Here is a 14,741-nt window from a genome sequence, read left to right on the forward strand (position 1 = left end):
TTTCCTCATCTCAAGCAATTTATTTAAACAAAAGCCAACAACAGTGGTGGGTATACTGCTGCAATAACTGGTCGAAAGTCGACTTATTATCTGATGAGGAATGTCATCCCATTCTTCTTGAAGGGTGGACCTCAGGTCATTGGGGTTCTGGCGTAAAGAGCTACAAACCTCTACAAGGCGACTCAGCTGATACCATAGGTTTTCAATGGGATTATAAGGGAAAATAATATAATTCTGAATACAGAATGCATAGTATAATAGTGCTGGAGGCGTTAAAAAAAAAAAAGTTAACTCGCCTTCTCCTCTTGATCGCGTAGTTCCCGGTCTCTTTACTTCTTTAACCGCCTCCCGACCATGTAACGCACGGATGCGTCCGGGAGGGGGTTGATTTATTCCTCCTGGACGCATCCGTGCTTCATCTCGCAAGACGCGAGATTTCGGACTGAGCCCGCATGCGCATCGCGGGCCGGCAAAATTACAAGCACCATTTAGTCACCAGCCTGACAGCCAATGATCGTGGCTGGCAGGCTGGCAATTTTTAAAAATCCAATCAGAAGCCATATAACAAATCATATTAGTAAATATGATGTGTCATATGGCTTCCCTGCTCCTCTGCTGGTCCTTTTCGTCGGTTGGTCTCAGCAGAGGAGCAGGCTTCACAGTGAGTACACCAAAACACTACACTTTAGCCCCAGATCACCCCCTGCACCCCAATTAACCCTTTGATCGCCCCTGTCAATCACTAGTGAAAGGAAAAAAGTGATCAGTGTAAACTGTCACTTTTTTTTTTCACTGGTATTGACCGTTAGAATAGTTTAGGCCCCTTGGTTAGGTAGTTTAGGGATCAGTTAGCGCCCAGCCCACCGCACCGCAGTCCCTTATTCGCTGATTAGCGTATCGCTAATCAGCATTTGTTCTTTTATAGTATCTGTAAGTGATCAAAACTGATCACAGTCAGATCTATAATAGTATTAGTGTCACTTTAGTTCGCCCTCCACCCAAAACGCAGTGTTTGCCCGATCAGGCCTGATCGGTCGCCCACACGTGCGTTCACCCACGCCCGCCGCAGTGACAAAACTTTTTATTTTTTTGATCACTGCACATTCATTTTACACGCGCTGCGGCGATAAAAAAAAATCAGTTTTGATATTTTTTATCAACCGCAGCGGCCTCCGGTACTTCACTAGCCTCCCATTTGTAAGACAGGCTTGCTTTTTTTTCTTGGGTAGTCTCAGAGAATACCCCTAAATTTAGTTGCCCAAATGTCAAACAGGAGGTATTCTTCTGAAGAGGCCTACAGGCTTCTGACCCAGTCGGATGAGGAATGGGAACCCTCATCTGATGAATCTAGCGGGTCAGAATATGAACGTGTAGAAAGCAGTGGCAGTCTGACTCAAAGTTCGGACGAGGAGGCTGAGGTCCCTGATAGCACCAGGCGTACCCGGCCCCGTGTCGCTAGACCACAGGTTGTGCAGGATCCGCTTCAAGGGCAGCAGCAGCGCAGCCCATCCTGGACCTAGTACCAGCACTGCCGTACAACATGGTGAAGTGGCGAGCACCAGAAGGGCAGTTGAAGCTGGTACGGCGGCACGTGCAGTAGTTACCCCGTCGCAGCCAACACACAGACAGGCCCGTAGAGCCCCTAGAATCCCTGAGGTGCTGGAAAACCCTGATTGGCAGTCCCCAACTTCAGCCGCACCATTAGTTCCCCCTTTCACCGCCCAGTCTGGAGTTCGGGTTGAGACAGCTCAGATTGGTTCGACCCTGGGATTTTTTGAGCTGTTCTTGACTGCAGAGCTCTTAGACTTAGTTGTGGCAGAAACAAATCGGTATGCCACACAATTTATAACCGCCAACCTGGAAAGCTTTTATGCCCAGCCTTTCCGGTGGAAACCAGTCCAAGTTTCCGAAATTAAAATTTTTCTGGGCCTTCTCCTCAACATGGGTCTAACTAAAAAGCATGAATTGCGGTCATATTGGTCCACAAACCCAATTCATCACATGCCCATGTTCTCTGCTGCTATGTCCAGGACACGATTTGAGACCATCCTGCGTTTCCTGCACTTTAGCGACAACACCACCTCCCGTCCCAGAGGCCACCCAGCTTTTGACCGGCTCCACAAAATTCGGCCCCTCATAGACCATTTCAACCAGAAATTTGCAGATTTGCATACCCCAGAGCAAAACATCTGCGTAGACGAGTCCCTAATACATTTTACCGGGCGCCTTGGCTTTAAACAATACATCCCAAGCAACCGAGCCCGGTATGGGGTCAAATTGTATAAGCTCTGTGAAAGGGCCACAGGCTATACCCACAAATTTTGTGTCTATGAGGGAAAAGATCAGACCCTGGAGCCGGTCGGTTGCCCTGACTACCTGGGGAGCAGTGGGAAGACAGTCTGGGACTTGGTGTCACCCTTATTCGGCAAGGGGTACCATCTTTATGTGGACAATTTCTACACAAGTGTGGCCCTCTTTAGGCATTTGTTTCTAGAACAGATTGGCTGCTGTGGCACCGCACAAACTAGTCACGCGGGCTTCCCCCAACTGCTCGTTACCACCCGTCTTGCAAGGGGGGAGAGGGCTGCCTTGTGTAACCAAGAACTGCTCGCGGTGAAATGGAGAGACAAGCATGACGTTTACATGCTCTCCTCCATTCACGCAGACACGACAATCCAAATTGAGCGAGCAACACGTGTCATTGAAAAGCCCCTCACAGTCCACGACTATAACCTTCACATGGGAGGGGTGGACTTCAATGACCAGATGTTGTCTCCGTATTTAGTGTCCTGCAGAACCAGACGCTGGTATAAGAAGGTGTCTGTATACCGAATTCAATTGGCTCTGTATAATAGTTTTGTTCTCTACAGTAAGGCTGGGAGAGCAGGATCCATCCTCAAATTTCAGGAAGAGATCATCGAGAACCTCCTGTACCCAGGAGGTTCCGTGGCCCCATCCACCAGTGTAGTTAGCCGTCTACACGAGCGACATTTCCCCAATGTCGTTGCCGGTACCTCAACCCAACAGTCACCCCGAAAAAGATGTCGTGTCTGTAGCAGGAGTGGAATAAGGCGTGACACCCGCTATTTCTGTCCTGACTGCCCTGACCACCCTGCCCTATGCTTAGGGGAGTGTTTCCGGAAGTACCACACACAGGTACACCTAGCATAGGGATCACATCTCACCAGGACAGGCACACAGGGCTATTAGGGCCCATTCACACAGAGCTGCTGCAAACCTCTCCTTTCACCTGGGACAAAGTACATAACGCACTTCGCCACATCTTTTGGCGATTTGCGCTTTGCACATTGTCCCATGGGGAAGGAGAGGTTTGTCCTATAAAGGTAAAAAAAAAATCACCAGTAAGCAAAAAGGTTAATGTTCAGTTCAAAAAGTTAGTTTATACAGGTCCTTCTCAAAAAATTAGCATATTGTGATAAAGTTTATTATTTTCTGTAATGTACTGATAAACATTAGACTTTCATATATTTTAGATTCATTACACGCCAACTGAAGTAGTTCAAGCCTTTTATTGTTTTAATATTGATGATTTTGGCATACAGCTCATGAAAACCCAAAATTCCTATCTAAAAAAATTAGCATATTTCATCCGACCAATAAAAGAAAAGTGTTTTTAATACAAAAAAAGTCAACCTTCAAATAATTATGTTAAGTTATGCACTCAATACTTGGTCTGGAATCCTTTTGCAGAAATGACTGCTTCAATGCGGCGTGGCATGGAGGCAATAAGCCTGTGGCACTGCTGAGGTGTTATGGAGGCCCAGGATGCTTCGATAGCGGCCTTAAGCTCATCCAGAGTGTTGGGTCTTGCGTCTCTCAACTTTCTCTTCCCAATATCCCACAGATTCTCTATAGGGTTCAGGTCAGGAGAGTTGGCAGGCCAATTGAGCACAGTAATACCATGGTCAGTAAACCATTTACCAGTGGTTTTGGCACTGTGAGCAGGTGCCAGGTTGTGCTGAAAAATGAAATCTTCATCTCCATAAAGCTTTTCAGCAGATGGAAGCATGAAGTGCTCCAAAATCTCCTGATAGCTAGCTGCATTGACCCTGCCCTTGATAAAACACAGTGGACCAACACCAGCAGCTGACATGGCACCCCAGACCATCACTGACTGTGGGGACCTGACACTGGACTTCAGGCATTTTGGCATTTCCCTCTCTCCAGTCTTCCTCCAGATTCTGGCACCTTGATTTCCGAATGACATGCAACAGTCCAGTGCTGCTTCTCTGTAGCCCAGGTCAGGCGCTTCTGCCGCTGTTTCTGGTTCAAAAGTGGCTTGACCTGGGGAATGTGGCACCTGTAGCCCATTTCCTGCACACGCCTGTACACGGTGGCTCTGGATATTTCTACTCCAGACTCAGTCCACTGCTTCCGCAGGTCCCCCATGGTCTGGAATCGGTCCTTCTCCACAATCTTCCTCAGGGTCCGGTCACCTCTTCTCGTTGTGCAGCGTTTTCTGCCACACTTTTTCCATCCCACAGACTTCCCACTGAGGTGCCTTGATACAGCACTCTGGGAACAGCCTATTCGTTCAGAAATTTATTTCTGTGTCTTACCCTCTTGCTTGAGGGTGTCAATGATGGCCTTCTGGACAGCAGTCAGGTCGGCAGTCTTACCCATGATTGCGGTTTTGAGTAATGAACCAGGCTGGGAGTTTTTAAAAGCCTCAGGAATATTTTGCAGGTGTTTAGAGTTAATTAGTTGATTCAGATGATTAGGTTAATAGCTAGTTTAGAGAACCTTTTCGTGATATGCTAATTTTTTGAGATAGGAATTTGGGGTTTTCATGAGCTGTATGCCAAAATCCTCAATATTAAAACAATAAAAGGCTTGAACTACTTCAGTTGGTGTGTAATGAATCTAAAATATATGAAAGTCTAATGTTTATCAGTACATTACAGAAAATAATTAATTTTATCACAATATGCTAATTCTTTGAGAAGGACCTGTATGTTCTGTTCAAAAGTTAATAAAATTATTGCGTTTTTTTTTTTTTCTTTTTTTTTTTTTTACCTTCCAGGTGGACCAACCGATCGACTAGCTGCAGCGCTGATGTGTATTCTGACAGAAGCATTGCGCTGCTGTCAGATTACACACAAGTCGGTGTATGCGGCGCTGCAAGACAAGATTTCTCCTCTGCAGTAAAAGACACATTTGCCGAGGCATATGAGCTGAGGAGGAGGCGGTGTTCCTATGCTTTGGCAAACACTTTGTATATATAAAAAAAAAAAAAAAAATCCCGGCAATGATATTTATTCATCCACATCGATTGATGTGAATGGAGAAATCTGGTTTGCCAGGGCATACGAGCTAAGTGGGTATGGATGTTGGGCGGAGCTCCTATGTCCTGGCAGACGCCTTTCCCCTCCTTTTTTTTGGGGCAGAGATTTTTTCATCCACATTGATCGATGCGAATGAAGAAATCTGTGCCGTTCAGTTTTTTTCTTTCAGCCCAGAGGCTGAACGGAAAAAAAGACAAAAACACAGAAATATAGTGGCAAATCTGGGGGAGCTGCTCAACCCCTAACACTGTAGCGTGTTTTTCATTGGGGGAGCAACCCCACCGCATGTGGACCGCAGCAAACGACTATCCCCAGCAAAAAATATTTTGCATACGGTGGAGGATGTCGGCGCGGTCCACATGCACCACAAAGGCATCCTACACAAAACGGAGCATTGTGCGGATGAAAATATAATCATAAATCACAGAAAAAATGCACCACACGGATATACCACTGACTATACTGGCTAGTCATAAATGCAGATATTAAAAGCTGAGACTTTTGCCAATATATTCCTGTCAGGAAGATATCGGAGCCCCAAGCACCACGTCACGGTTCTCAGCATGGCAAGGGGTCCTACCACTACGCTACCTATGGTGTGAACAAGGTCTGAAGGTGATGTAATCCAGCTCACAGCCAAGCTTCCACACAACCGCCTAGCAGGACAACTAGTGCAATGTGAACAAAGCCAGACTGTAAGCCACACCTATATCAGACCATGTGATGGAGGCTACCAGGTGCAGAGGATAGTGTTTGAATGCCAGGTGAAGGCACATACACTACATATAAAACAAGACAAAAACACAGAAATATAGTGGCAAATCTGGGGGAGCTGCTCAACCCCTAACACTGTAGCGTGTTTTTCATTGGGGGAGCAACCCCACCGCATGTGGACCGCAGCAAACGACTATCCCCAGCAAAAAATATTTTGCATACGGTGGAGGATGTCGGCGCGGTCCACATGCACCACAAAGGCATCCTACACAAAACGGAGCATTGTGCGGATGAAAATATAATCATAAATCACAGAAAAAATGCACCACACGGATATACCACTGACTATACTGGCTAGTCATAAATGCAGATATTAAAAGCTGAGACTTTTGCCAATATATTCCTGTCAGGAAGATATCGGAGCCCCAAGCACCACGTCACGGTTCTCAGCATGGCAAGGGGTCCTACCACTACGCTACCTATGGTGTGAACAAGGTCTGAAGGTGATGTAATCCAGCTCACAGCCAAGCTTCCACACAACCGCCTAGCAGGACAACTAGTGCAATGTGAACAAAGCCAGACTGTAAGCCACACCTATATCAGACCATGTGATGGAGGCTACCAGGTGCAGAGGATAGTGTTTGAATGCCAGGTGAAGGCACATACACTACATATAAAACAAGACAAAAACACAGAAATATAGTGGCAAATCTGGGGGAGCTGCTCAACCCCTAACACTGTAGCGTGTTTTTCATTGGGGGAGCAGCCCCACCGCATGTGGACCGCAGCAAACGACTATCCCCAGCAAAAAATATTTTGCATACGGTGGAGGATGTCGGCGCGGTCCACATGCACCACAAAGGCATCCTACACAAAACGGAGCATTGTGCGGATGAAAATATAATCATAAATCACAGAAAAAATGCACCACACGGATATGCCACTGACTATACTGGCTAGTCATAAATGCAGATATTAAAAGCTGAGACTTTTGCCAATATATTCCTGTCAGGAAGATATCGGAGCCCCAAGCACCACGTCACGGTTCTCAGCATGGCAAGGGGTCCTACCACTACGCTACCTATGGTGTGAACAAGGTCTGAAGGTGATGTAATCCAGCTCACAGCCAAGCTTCCACACAACCGCCTAGCAGGACAACTAGTGCAATGTGAACAAAGCCAGACTGTAAGCCACACCCATATCAGACCATGTGATGGAGGCTACCAGGTGCAAAGGAGAGTGTTTGAATGCCAGGTGAAGGCACATACACTACATATAAAACAAGACAAAAACACAGAAATATAGTGGCAAATCTGGGGGAGCTGCTCAACCCCTAACACTGTAGCGTGTTTTTCATTGGGGGAGCAGCCCCACCGCATGTGGACCGCAGCAAACGACTATCCCCAGCAAAAAATATTTTGCATACGGTGGAGGATGTCGGCGCGGTCCACATGCACCACAAAGGCATCCTACACAAAACGGAGCATTGTGCGGATGAAAATATAATCATAAATCACAGAAAAAATGCACCACACGGATATACCACTGACTATACTGGCTAGTCATAAATGCAGATATTAAAAGCTGAGACTTTTGCCAATATATTCCTGTCAGGAAGATATCGGAGCCCCAAGCACCACGTCACGGTTCTCAGCATGGCAAGGGGTCCTACCACTACGCTACCTATGGTGTGAACAAGGTCTGAAGGTGATGTAATCCAGCTCACAGCCAAGCTTCCACACAACCGCCTAGCAGGACAACTAGTGCAATGTGAACAAAGCCAGACTGTAAGCCACACCCTATATCAGACCATGTGATGGAGGCTACCAGGTGCAGAGGATAGTGTTTGAATGCCAGGTGAAGGCACATACACTACATATAAAACAAGACAAAAACACAGAAATATAGTGGCAAATCTGGGGGAGCTGCTCAACCCCTAACACTGTAGCGTGTTTTTCATTGGGGGAGCAACCCCACCGCATATTTCTGTGTTTTTGTCTTGTTTTATATGTAGTGTATGTGCCTTCACCTGGCATTCAAACACTATCCTCTGCACCTGGTAGCCTCCATCACATGGTCTGATATAGGTGTGGCTTACAGTCTGGCTTTGTTCACATTGCACTAGTTGTCCTGCTAGGCGGTTGTGTGGAAGCTTGGCTGTGAGCTGGATTACATCACCTTCAGACCTTGTTCACACCATAGGTAGCGTAGTGGTAGGACCCCTTGCCATGCTGAGAACCGTGACGTGGTGCTTGGGGCTCCGATATCTTCCTGACAGGAATATATTGGCAAAAGTCTCAGCTTTTAATATCTGCATTTATGACTAGCCAGTATAGTCAGTGGTATATCCGTGTGGTGCATTTTTTCTGTGATTTATGATTATATTTTCATCCGCACAATGCTCCGTTTTGTGTAGGATGCCTTTGTGGTGCATGTGGACCGCGCCGACATCCTCCACCGTATGCAAAATATTTTTTGCTGGGGATAGTCGTTTGCTGCGGTCCACATGCGGTGGGGTTGCTCCCCCAATGAAAAACACGCTACAGTGTTAGGGGTTGAGCAGCTCCCCCAGATTTGCCACTATATTTCTGTGTTTTTGTCTTGTTTTATATGTAGTGTATGTGCCTTCACCTGGCATTCAAACACTATCCTCTGCACCTGGTAGCCTCCATCACATGGTCTGATATAGGTGTGGCTTACAGTCTGGCTTTGTTCACATTGCACTAGTTGTCCTGCTAGGCGGTTGTGTGGAAGCTTGGCTGTGAGCTGGATTACATCACCTTCAGACCTTGTTCACACCATAGGTAGCGTAGTGGTAGGACCCCTTGCCATGCTGAGAACCGTGACGTGGTGCTTGGGGCTCCGATATCTTCCTGACAGGAATATATTGGCAAAAGTCTCAGCTTTTAATATCTGCATTTATGACTAGCCAGTATAGTCAGTGGTATATCCGTGTGGTGCATTTTTTCTGTGATTTATGATTATATTTTCATCCGCACAATGCTCCGTTTTGTGTAGGATGCCTTTGTGGTGCATGTGGACCGCGCCGACATCCTCCACCGTATGCAAAATATTTTTTGCTGGGGATAGTCGTTTGCTGCGGTCCACATGCGGTGGGGTTGCTCCCCCAATGAAAAACACGCTACAGTGTTAGGGGTTGAGCAGCTCCCCCAGATTTGCCACTATATTTCTGTGTTTTTGTCTTGTTTTATATGTAGTGTATGTGCCTTCACCTGGCATTCAAACACTATCCTCTGCACCTGGTAGCCTCCATCACATGGTCTGATATAGGTGTGGCTTACAGTCTGGCTTTGTTCACATTGCACTAGTTGTCCTGCTAGGCGGTTGTGTGGAAGCTTGGCTGTGAGCTGGATTACATCACCTTCAGACCTTGTTCACACCATAGGTAGCGTAGTGGTAGGACCCCTTGCCATGCTGAGAACCGTGACGTGGTGCTTGGGGCTCCGATATCTTCCTGACAGGAATATATTGGCAAAAGTCTCAGCTTTTAATATCTGCATTTATGACTAGCCAGTATAGTCAGTGGTATATCCGTGTGGTGCATTTTTTCTGTGATTTATGATTATATTTTCATCCGCACAATGCTCCGTTTTGTGTAGGATGCCTTTGTGGTGCATGTGGACCGCGCCGACATCCTCCACCGTATGCAAAATATTTTTTGCTGGGGATAGTCGTTTGCTGCGGTCCACATGCGGTGGGGTTGCTCCCCCAATGAAAAACACGCTACAGTGTTAGGGGTTGAGCAGCTCCCCCAGATTTGCCACTATATTTCTGTGTTTTTGTCTTGTTTTATATGTAGTGTATGTGCCTTCACCTGGCATTCAAACACTATCCTCTGCACCTGGTAGCCTCCATCACATGGTCTGATATAGGTGTGGCTTACAGTCTGGCTTTGTTCACATTGCACTAGTTGTCCTGCTAGGCGGTTGTGTGGAAGCTTGGCTGTGAGCTGGATTACATCACCTTCAGACCTTGTTCACACCATAGGTAGCGTAGTGGTAGGACCCCTTGCCATGCTGAGAACCGTGACGTGGTGCTTGGGGCTCCGATATCTTCCTGACAGGAATATATTGGCAAAAGTCTCAGCTTTTAATATCTGCATTTATGACTAGCCAGTATAGTCAGTGGTATATCCGTGTGGTGCATTTTTTCTGTGATTTATGAACGGAAAAAAAAAAAGATCTCATTACCTGTATGCCCAATATAAAGAGAATAGCAGAAACTCCTATTGCTGGCCATACATGTAATGATTGCGGAGACCCTCAAATGCCAGGGCAGTACAAACACCCCACAAATGACCCCATTTTGGAAAGAAGACACCCCAAGGTATTCGCTGAGGGGCATATTGAGTCCATGAAAGATTGAAATTTTTGTCCCAAGTTAGCAGAAAGTGAGACTGTGAGAAAGAAAAAAAAAAAAACAATTTCCGCTAACTTATGCCCAAAAAAATTTTTTTGGATGAACTCGCCAGGCCCCTCATTGAATATCTTGGTGTCTTCTTTCCAAAGTGGGGTCACATGTGGGGTATTTATACTGCCCTGGTTTTTTAGGGGCCCTAAAGCGTGAGAAGAAGTCTGGGATCAAAATGTCTAAAAATGCCCTCCTAAAAGGAATTTGGGCATCTTTGCGCATCTAGGCTGCAAAAAAGTGACACACATGTGGTATCGCCGTACTCAGGAGAAGTTGGGCAATGTGTTTTGGGGTGTCATTTTACATATACCCATGCTGGGTAAGATAAATATCTTGGTCAAATGCCAACTTTGTATAAAAAAATGGTAAAAGTTGTCTTTAGCCAAGATATTTCTCTTACCCAGCATGGGTATATGTAAAATGACACCCCAAAACACATTCCCCAACTTCTCCTGAGTTATACTGCCCTGGCATTTTAGGGGCCCATATATGTGAGAAGTAGTTTGCAATCAAAATGTGTAACAAATGGCCTGTGAAATCCGAAAGGTGCTCTTTGGAATGTGTGCCCCTTTGCCCACCTTGGCTGCAAAAAAGTGTCACACATCTGGTATCGCCGTACTCAGAAGTTGGGGAATGTGTTTTGGGGTGTAATTTTACATATACCCATGCTGGGTGAGAGAAATATTTTGTCAAAAGACAACTTTTCCCCTTTTTTTTTTTTTAATACAAAGTTGGCATTTGACCAAGATATTAATCTCACCCAGCATGGGTATATGTAAAATGACACCCCAAAACACATTCCCCAACTTCTCCTGAGTACGGCGATACCACATGTGTGACACTTTATTGCAGCCTAGGTGGGCAAAGGGGCACACATTCCAAAGAGCACCTTTCGGATTTCACCGGTCATTTTTTACAGATTTTGATTGCAAACTACTTCTCACGCATATGGGCCCCTAAAATGCCAGGGCAGTATAACTACCCCACAAGTGACCCCATTTTGGAAAGAAGACACCCCAAGGTATTCTGTGAGGGGCATGGCGAGTTCGTAGAAAAAAAAAATTGTCGCAAGTTAGTGGAATATGAGACTTTGTAAGGAAAATAAATAAATAAATCATCATTTTCCGCTAACTTGTGACAAAAAATAAAAAATTCTAGGAACTCGCCATGCCCCTCACGGAATACCTTGGTGTGTCTTCTTTCCAAAATGGGGTCACTTTTGGGGTAGTTATACTGCCCTGGCATTTTAGGGGCCCATATGTGTGAGAAGTAGTTTGCAATCAAACTGTGTGTAAAAAAAAAAAAAAATGGCCTGGTCATTAAGAGTGTTTTAGCTAGGGGGGTTGAAGTGGTTAATGATGAGCTGTGGGCTAAAGGACCTGTGGTGACGTCAGATCACATGCTCCATGTGATTGGAGCATGTGATCTGACGTCACCACAGGTCATTTAGCCCACAGCTCATCATTAAAGAAGTAAAGAGACCGGGAACTACGCGAACAAGAGGAGAAGGCGAGTTAACTTTTTATTTTATTTTTAACCCCTCCAGCACTATTATACTATGCATTCTGTATTCAGAATGATATTATTTTCCCTTATAACCATGTTATAAGGGAAAATAATACAATCTTCGGAACATCAATCCCAAGCCCGAACTTCTGTGAAGAAGTTCGGGTTTGGGTACCAAACATGCGTGATTTTTCTCACACGAGTGCAAAACGCATTACAATGTTTTGCACTCGTGCGGAAAAATTGCGCGTGTTCCCGCAAAGCACCCGCCTCTTATCCGGGCCAAAAATAAGTCGCCCGTGTGAAAGAGGCCTAAGAAATGTGGGTAGGCATGATTGAAGGCCAGGCATAAATGTCATCAGGGTGCTCTATCTATAGTTAATAATTGCAGAGCACTAACTAATGGGATGTGGTTTGAGAAAATGTTGTTCTGGAAGCTAGAATAAGAATAAAAAAATAATAATAAAGCTGGAACGATCCTTTAACATTACATATGTAGTAGTTAGTGTGTACTATAAGAAGGTGGAAATGTTTATCAGTTCACCTAGAGGCTAACTTAATAACCTGTCAGATCTCTTGGGATTGCATAGACTGGATGATATGTACAGCCAGCATAGTAAACAGAAGTATGTTCACGATTAAAAACTTGGTAAGATAAATCTTACTGACCTTTGTGACCGCAGTGACTGAAGTTCGTTTATGGGGGATTTCTGCACCGTGTAAAAATGACACCTTTGCACTTTTTAAAATCAGTTCCAGAACAGGACAATGGTGATGTCTAGTAAAACCATGTGTGAATAAGAATTACTTAAATTCTTAAGCAGTGTCTTAGATCTTTGAGTAGTTGTGTCACATTTTTGTTTCTTTATTTATTCTTGACTTTGTCTAAGAAATAATTGTAATAAAATCTTCAAATGTAATAGAAATGCATTCCGTTTTGTATTCACTTTTTAACTTTTCTCTTAGTTTACTATATACAGTGCTGCCCATAATTATTCATACCCCTGGCAAATTTTGACTTCAAGTTACTTTTATTCAACCAGCAAGTAATTTTTTGATGGGAAATTACATAGGTGTCTCCCAAAGGATAATAAGATGGTGTACAAGAGGCATTATTGTGGGAAAAATAAATTTTTCATCTTTTATTTATATTTGAGCAAAAAGTGTCCAGTCCAAAATTATCCATACCCTTCTCAATAATCAATAGAAAACCCTTTATTGGCTGTTACAGCAATCAAACGCTTCCTATAATTGCAGACCAGCTTTTTGCATGTCTCCACAGGTATTTTTGCCCATTCATCTTTAGCAATAAGCTCCAAATCTTTCAGGTTGGACTGTCTTCTTGCCATCACCCTGATCTTTAGCTCCCTCCACAGATTCTCAATTGGATTCAAGTCTGGACTCTGGCTGGGCCACTCCAAAACGTTAATGTTGTAATGTCTGCTTACCATTTCTTCACCACTTTTGCTGTGTGTTTTGGGTCATTGTCATGCTGAAATGTTCACTGGTGCCCAAGGCCAAGTTTCTCTGCAGACTGCCTAATGTTGTCATTGAGAATCCTCATGTATTGCTCTTTTTTCATGGTGTCATTTACTGTGATTAGGTTCCCTGGTCTATTGGCTGAAAAAACCTAATGCTTTAGGGGTCTAAAGCATTAGGTTTCCACCGCCACGTTTGACAGTGGGGATGGTGTTCTTTGGGTTGAAGACTTCTAATTTTTTACGCAAATTGAAGGTAACATCACTGTGACCAAACAATTCAATTTTTGTTTCATCTGACCATAACACAAAAGACCAGAAGTCTTCTTCTTTGTCCATATGAGGTTTTGCAATGGCCAAGCGAGGTTTTGTGTGCCTTATCTGGAGAAGTGGCATCCTCCTTGGTCTGCATCCGAGGAGCTCAGCAGTGTGCAGTGTCCATTGGATTGTCTGCCTTGAGACATTGCCACCAGCAGAGCCTAGATTCACCAGCAGTGTGCAGTGTCCATTGGATTGTCTGCCTTGAGACATTGCCACCAGCAGAGCCTAGATTCACCAGGATGGCCTTGGTGGTGATCCTTGGATTCTTTTTCACCTCTCTAACTATCCTCCTGGCCAGCACAGGTGTCACTTTTGGCTTCCGACCATGTCCTATGAGATTTTCCACAGTGTGGAACATCTTGTATTTTTTGCTCAAATGTAAATAAAAATGGCTGAGAAATGTTTTTTTTTTTTTTTTCCCCTCCATCATGCCTCTTGTACATCGTCTTATTATCTTTTGGGAGACAACCATGTCATTTCCCGTCAAAAAATTACTTGCTGGTTGAATAAATAACTTTAAGTCAAAATTTGCCAGGGTTATGAATAATTAAGGGAAGCACTATCTACCGTATTTTTCGCCCCATAAGACGCACTTTTTCTTCCCCCAAAATGGGGGAGAAAGGCCCCTGCGTCTTATGGGGCGAATGCTGCCAGTTTTACATCGCTGGCAGCAATGTATGAGCAGAGCGGGGACTCGGGAAGGGACTGGGAGGAGGAGCTGGGGGCCGGCAATAGCGGCAGGACGGTGCAGTCAGTGTAGTATAGCACCGCCCCGCCGCTCCGGTATACTAATATAAGATCTCATATTCAAGTAATGGTTATTAAACATGCCCCCCAACTGCTATTACTACCTTACATCCTAATCGCTTCTGTAGAATTCAGGCCGGGCGGCAGCGTAACTCGTGTCACGTGCCTGCGCCGCCTACTTTATGAATGAAGTAGGCGGCGCAGGCAAGTGACGTCAGTGAGACGCGCCGGCCTGCCT

Source organism: Bufo gargarizans, chromosome 3, assembly GCF_014858855.1.
Source record: "Bufo gargarizans isolate SCDJY-AF-19 chromosome 3, ASM1485885v1, whole genome shotgun sequence".
NCBI lineage: Eukaryota > Metazoa > Chordata > Amphibia > Anura > Bufonidae > Bufo > Bufo gargarizans.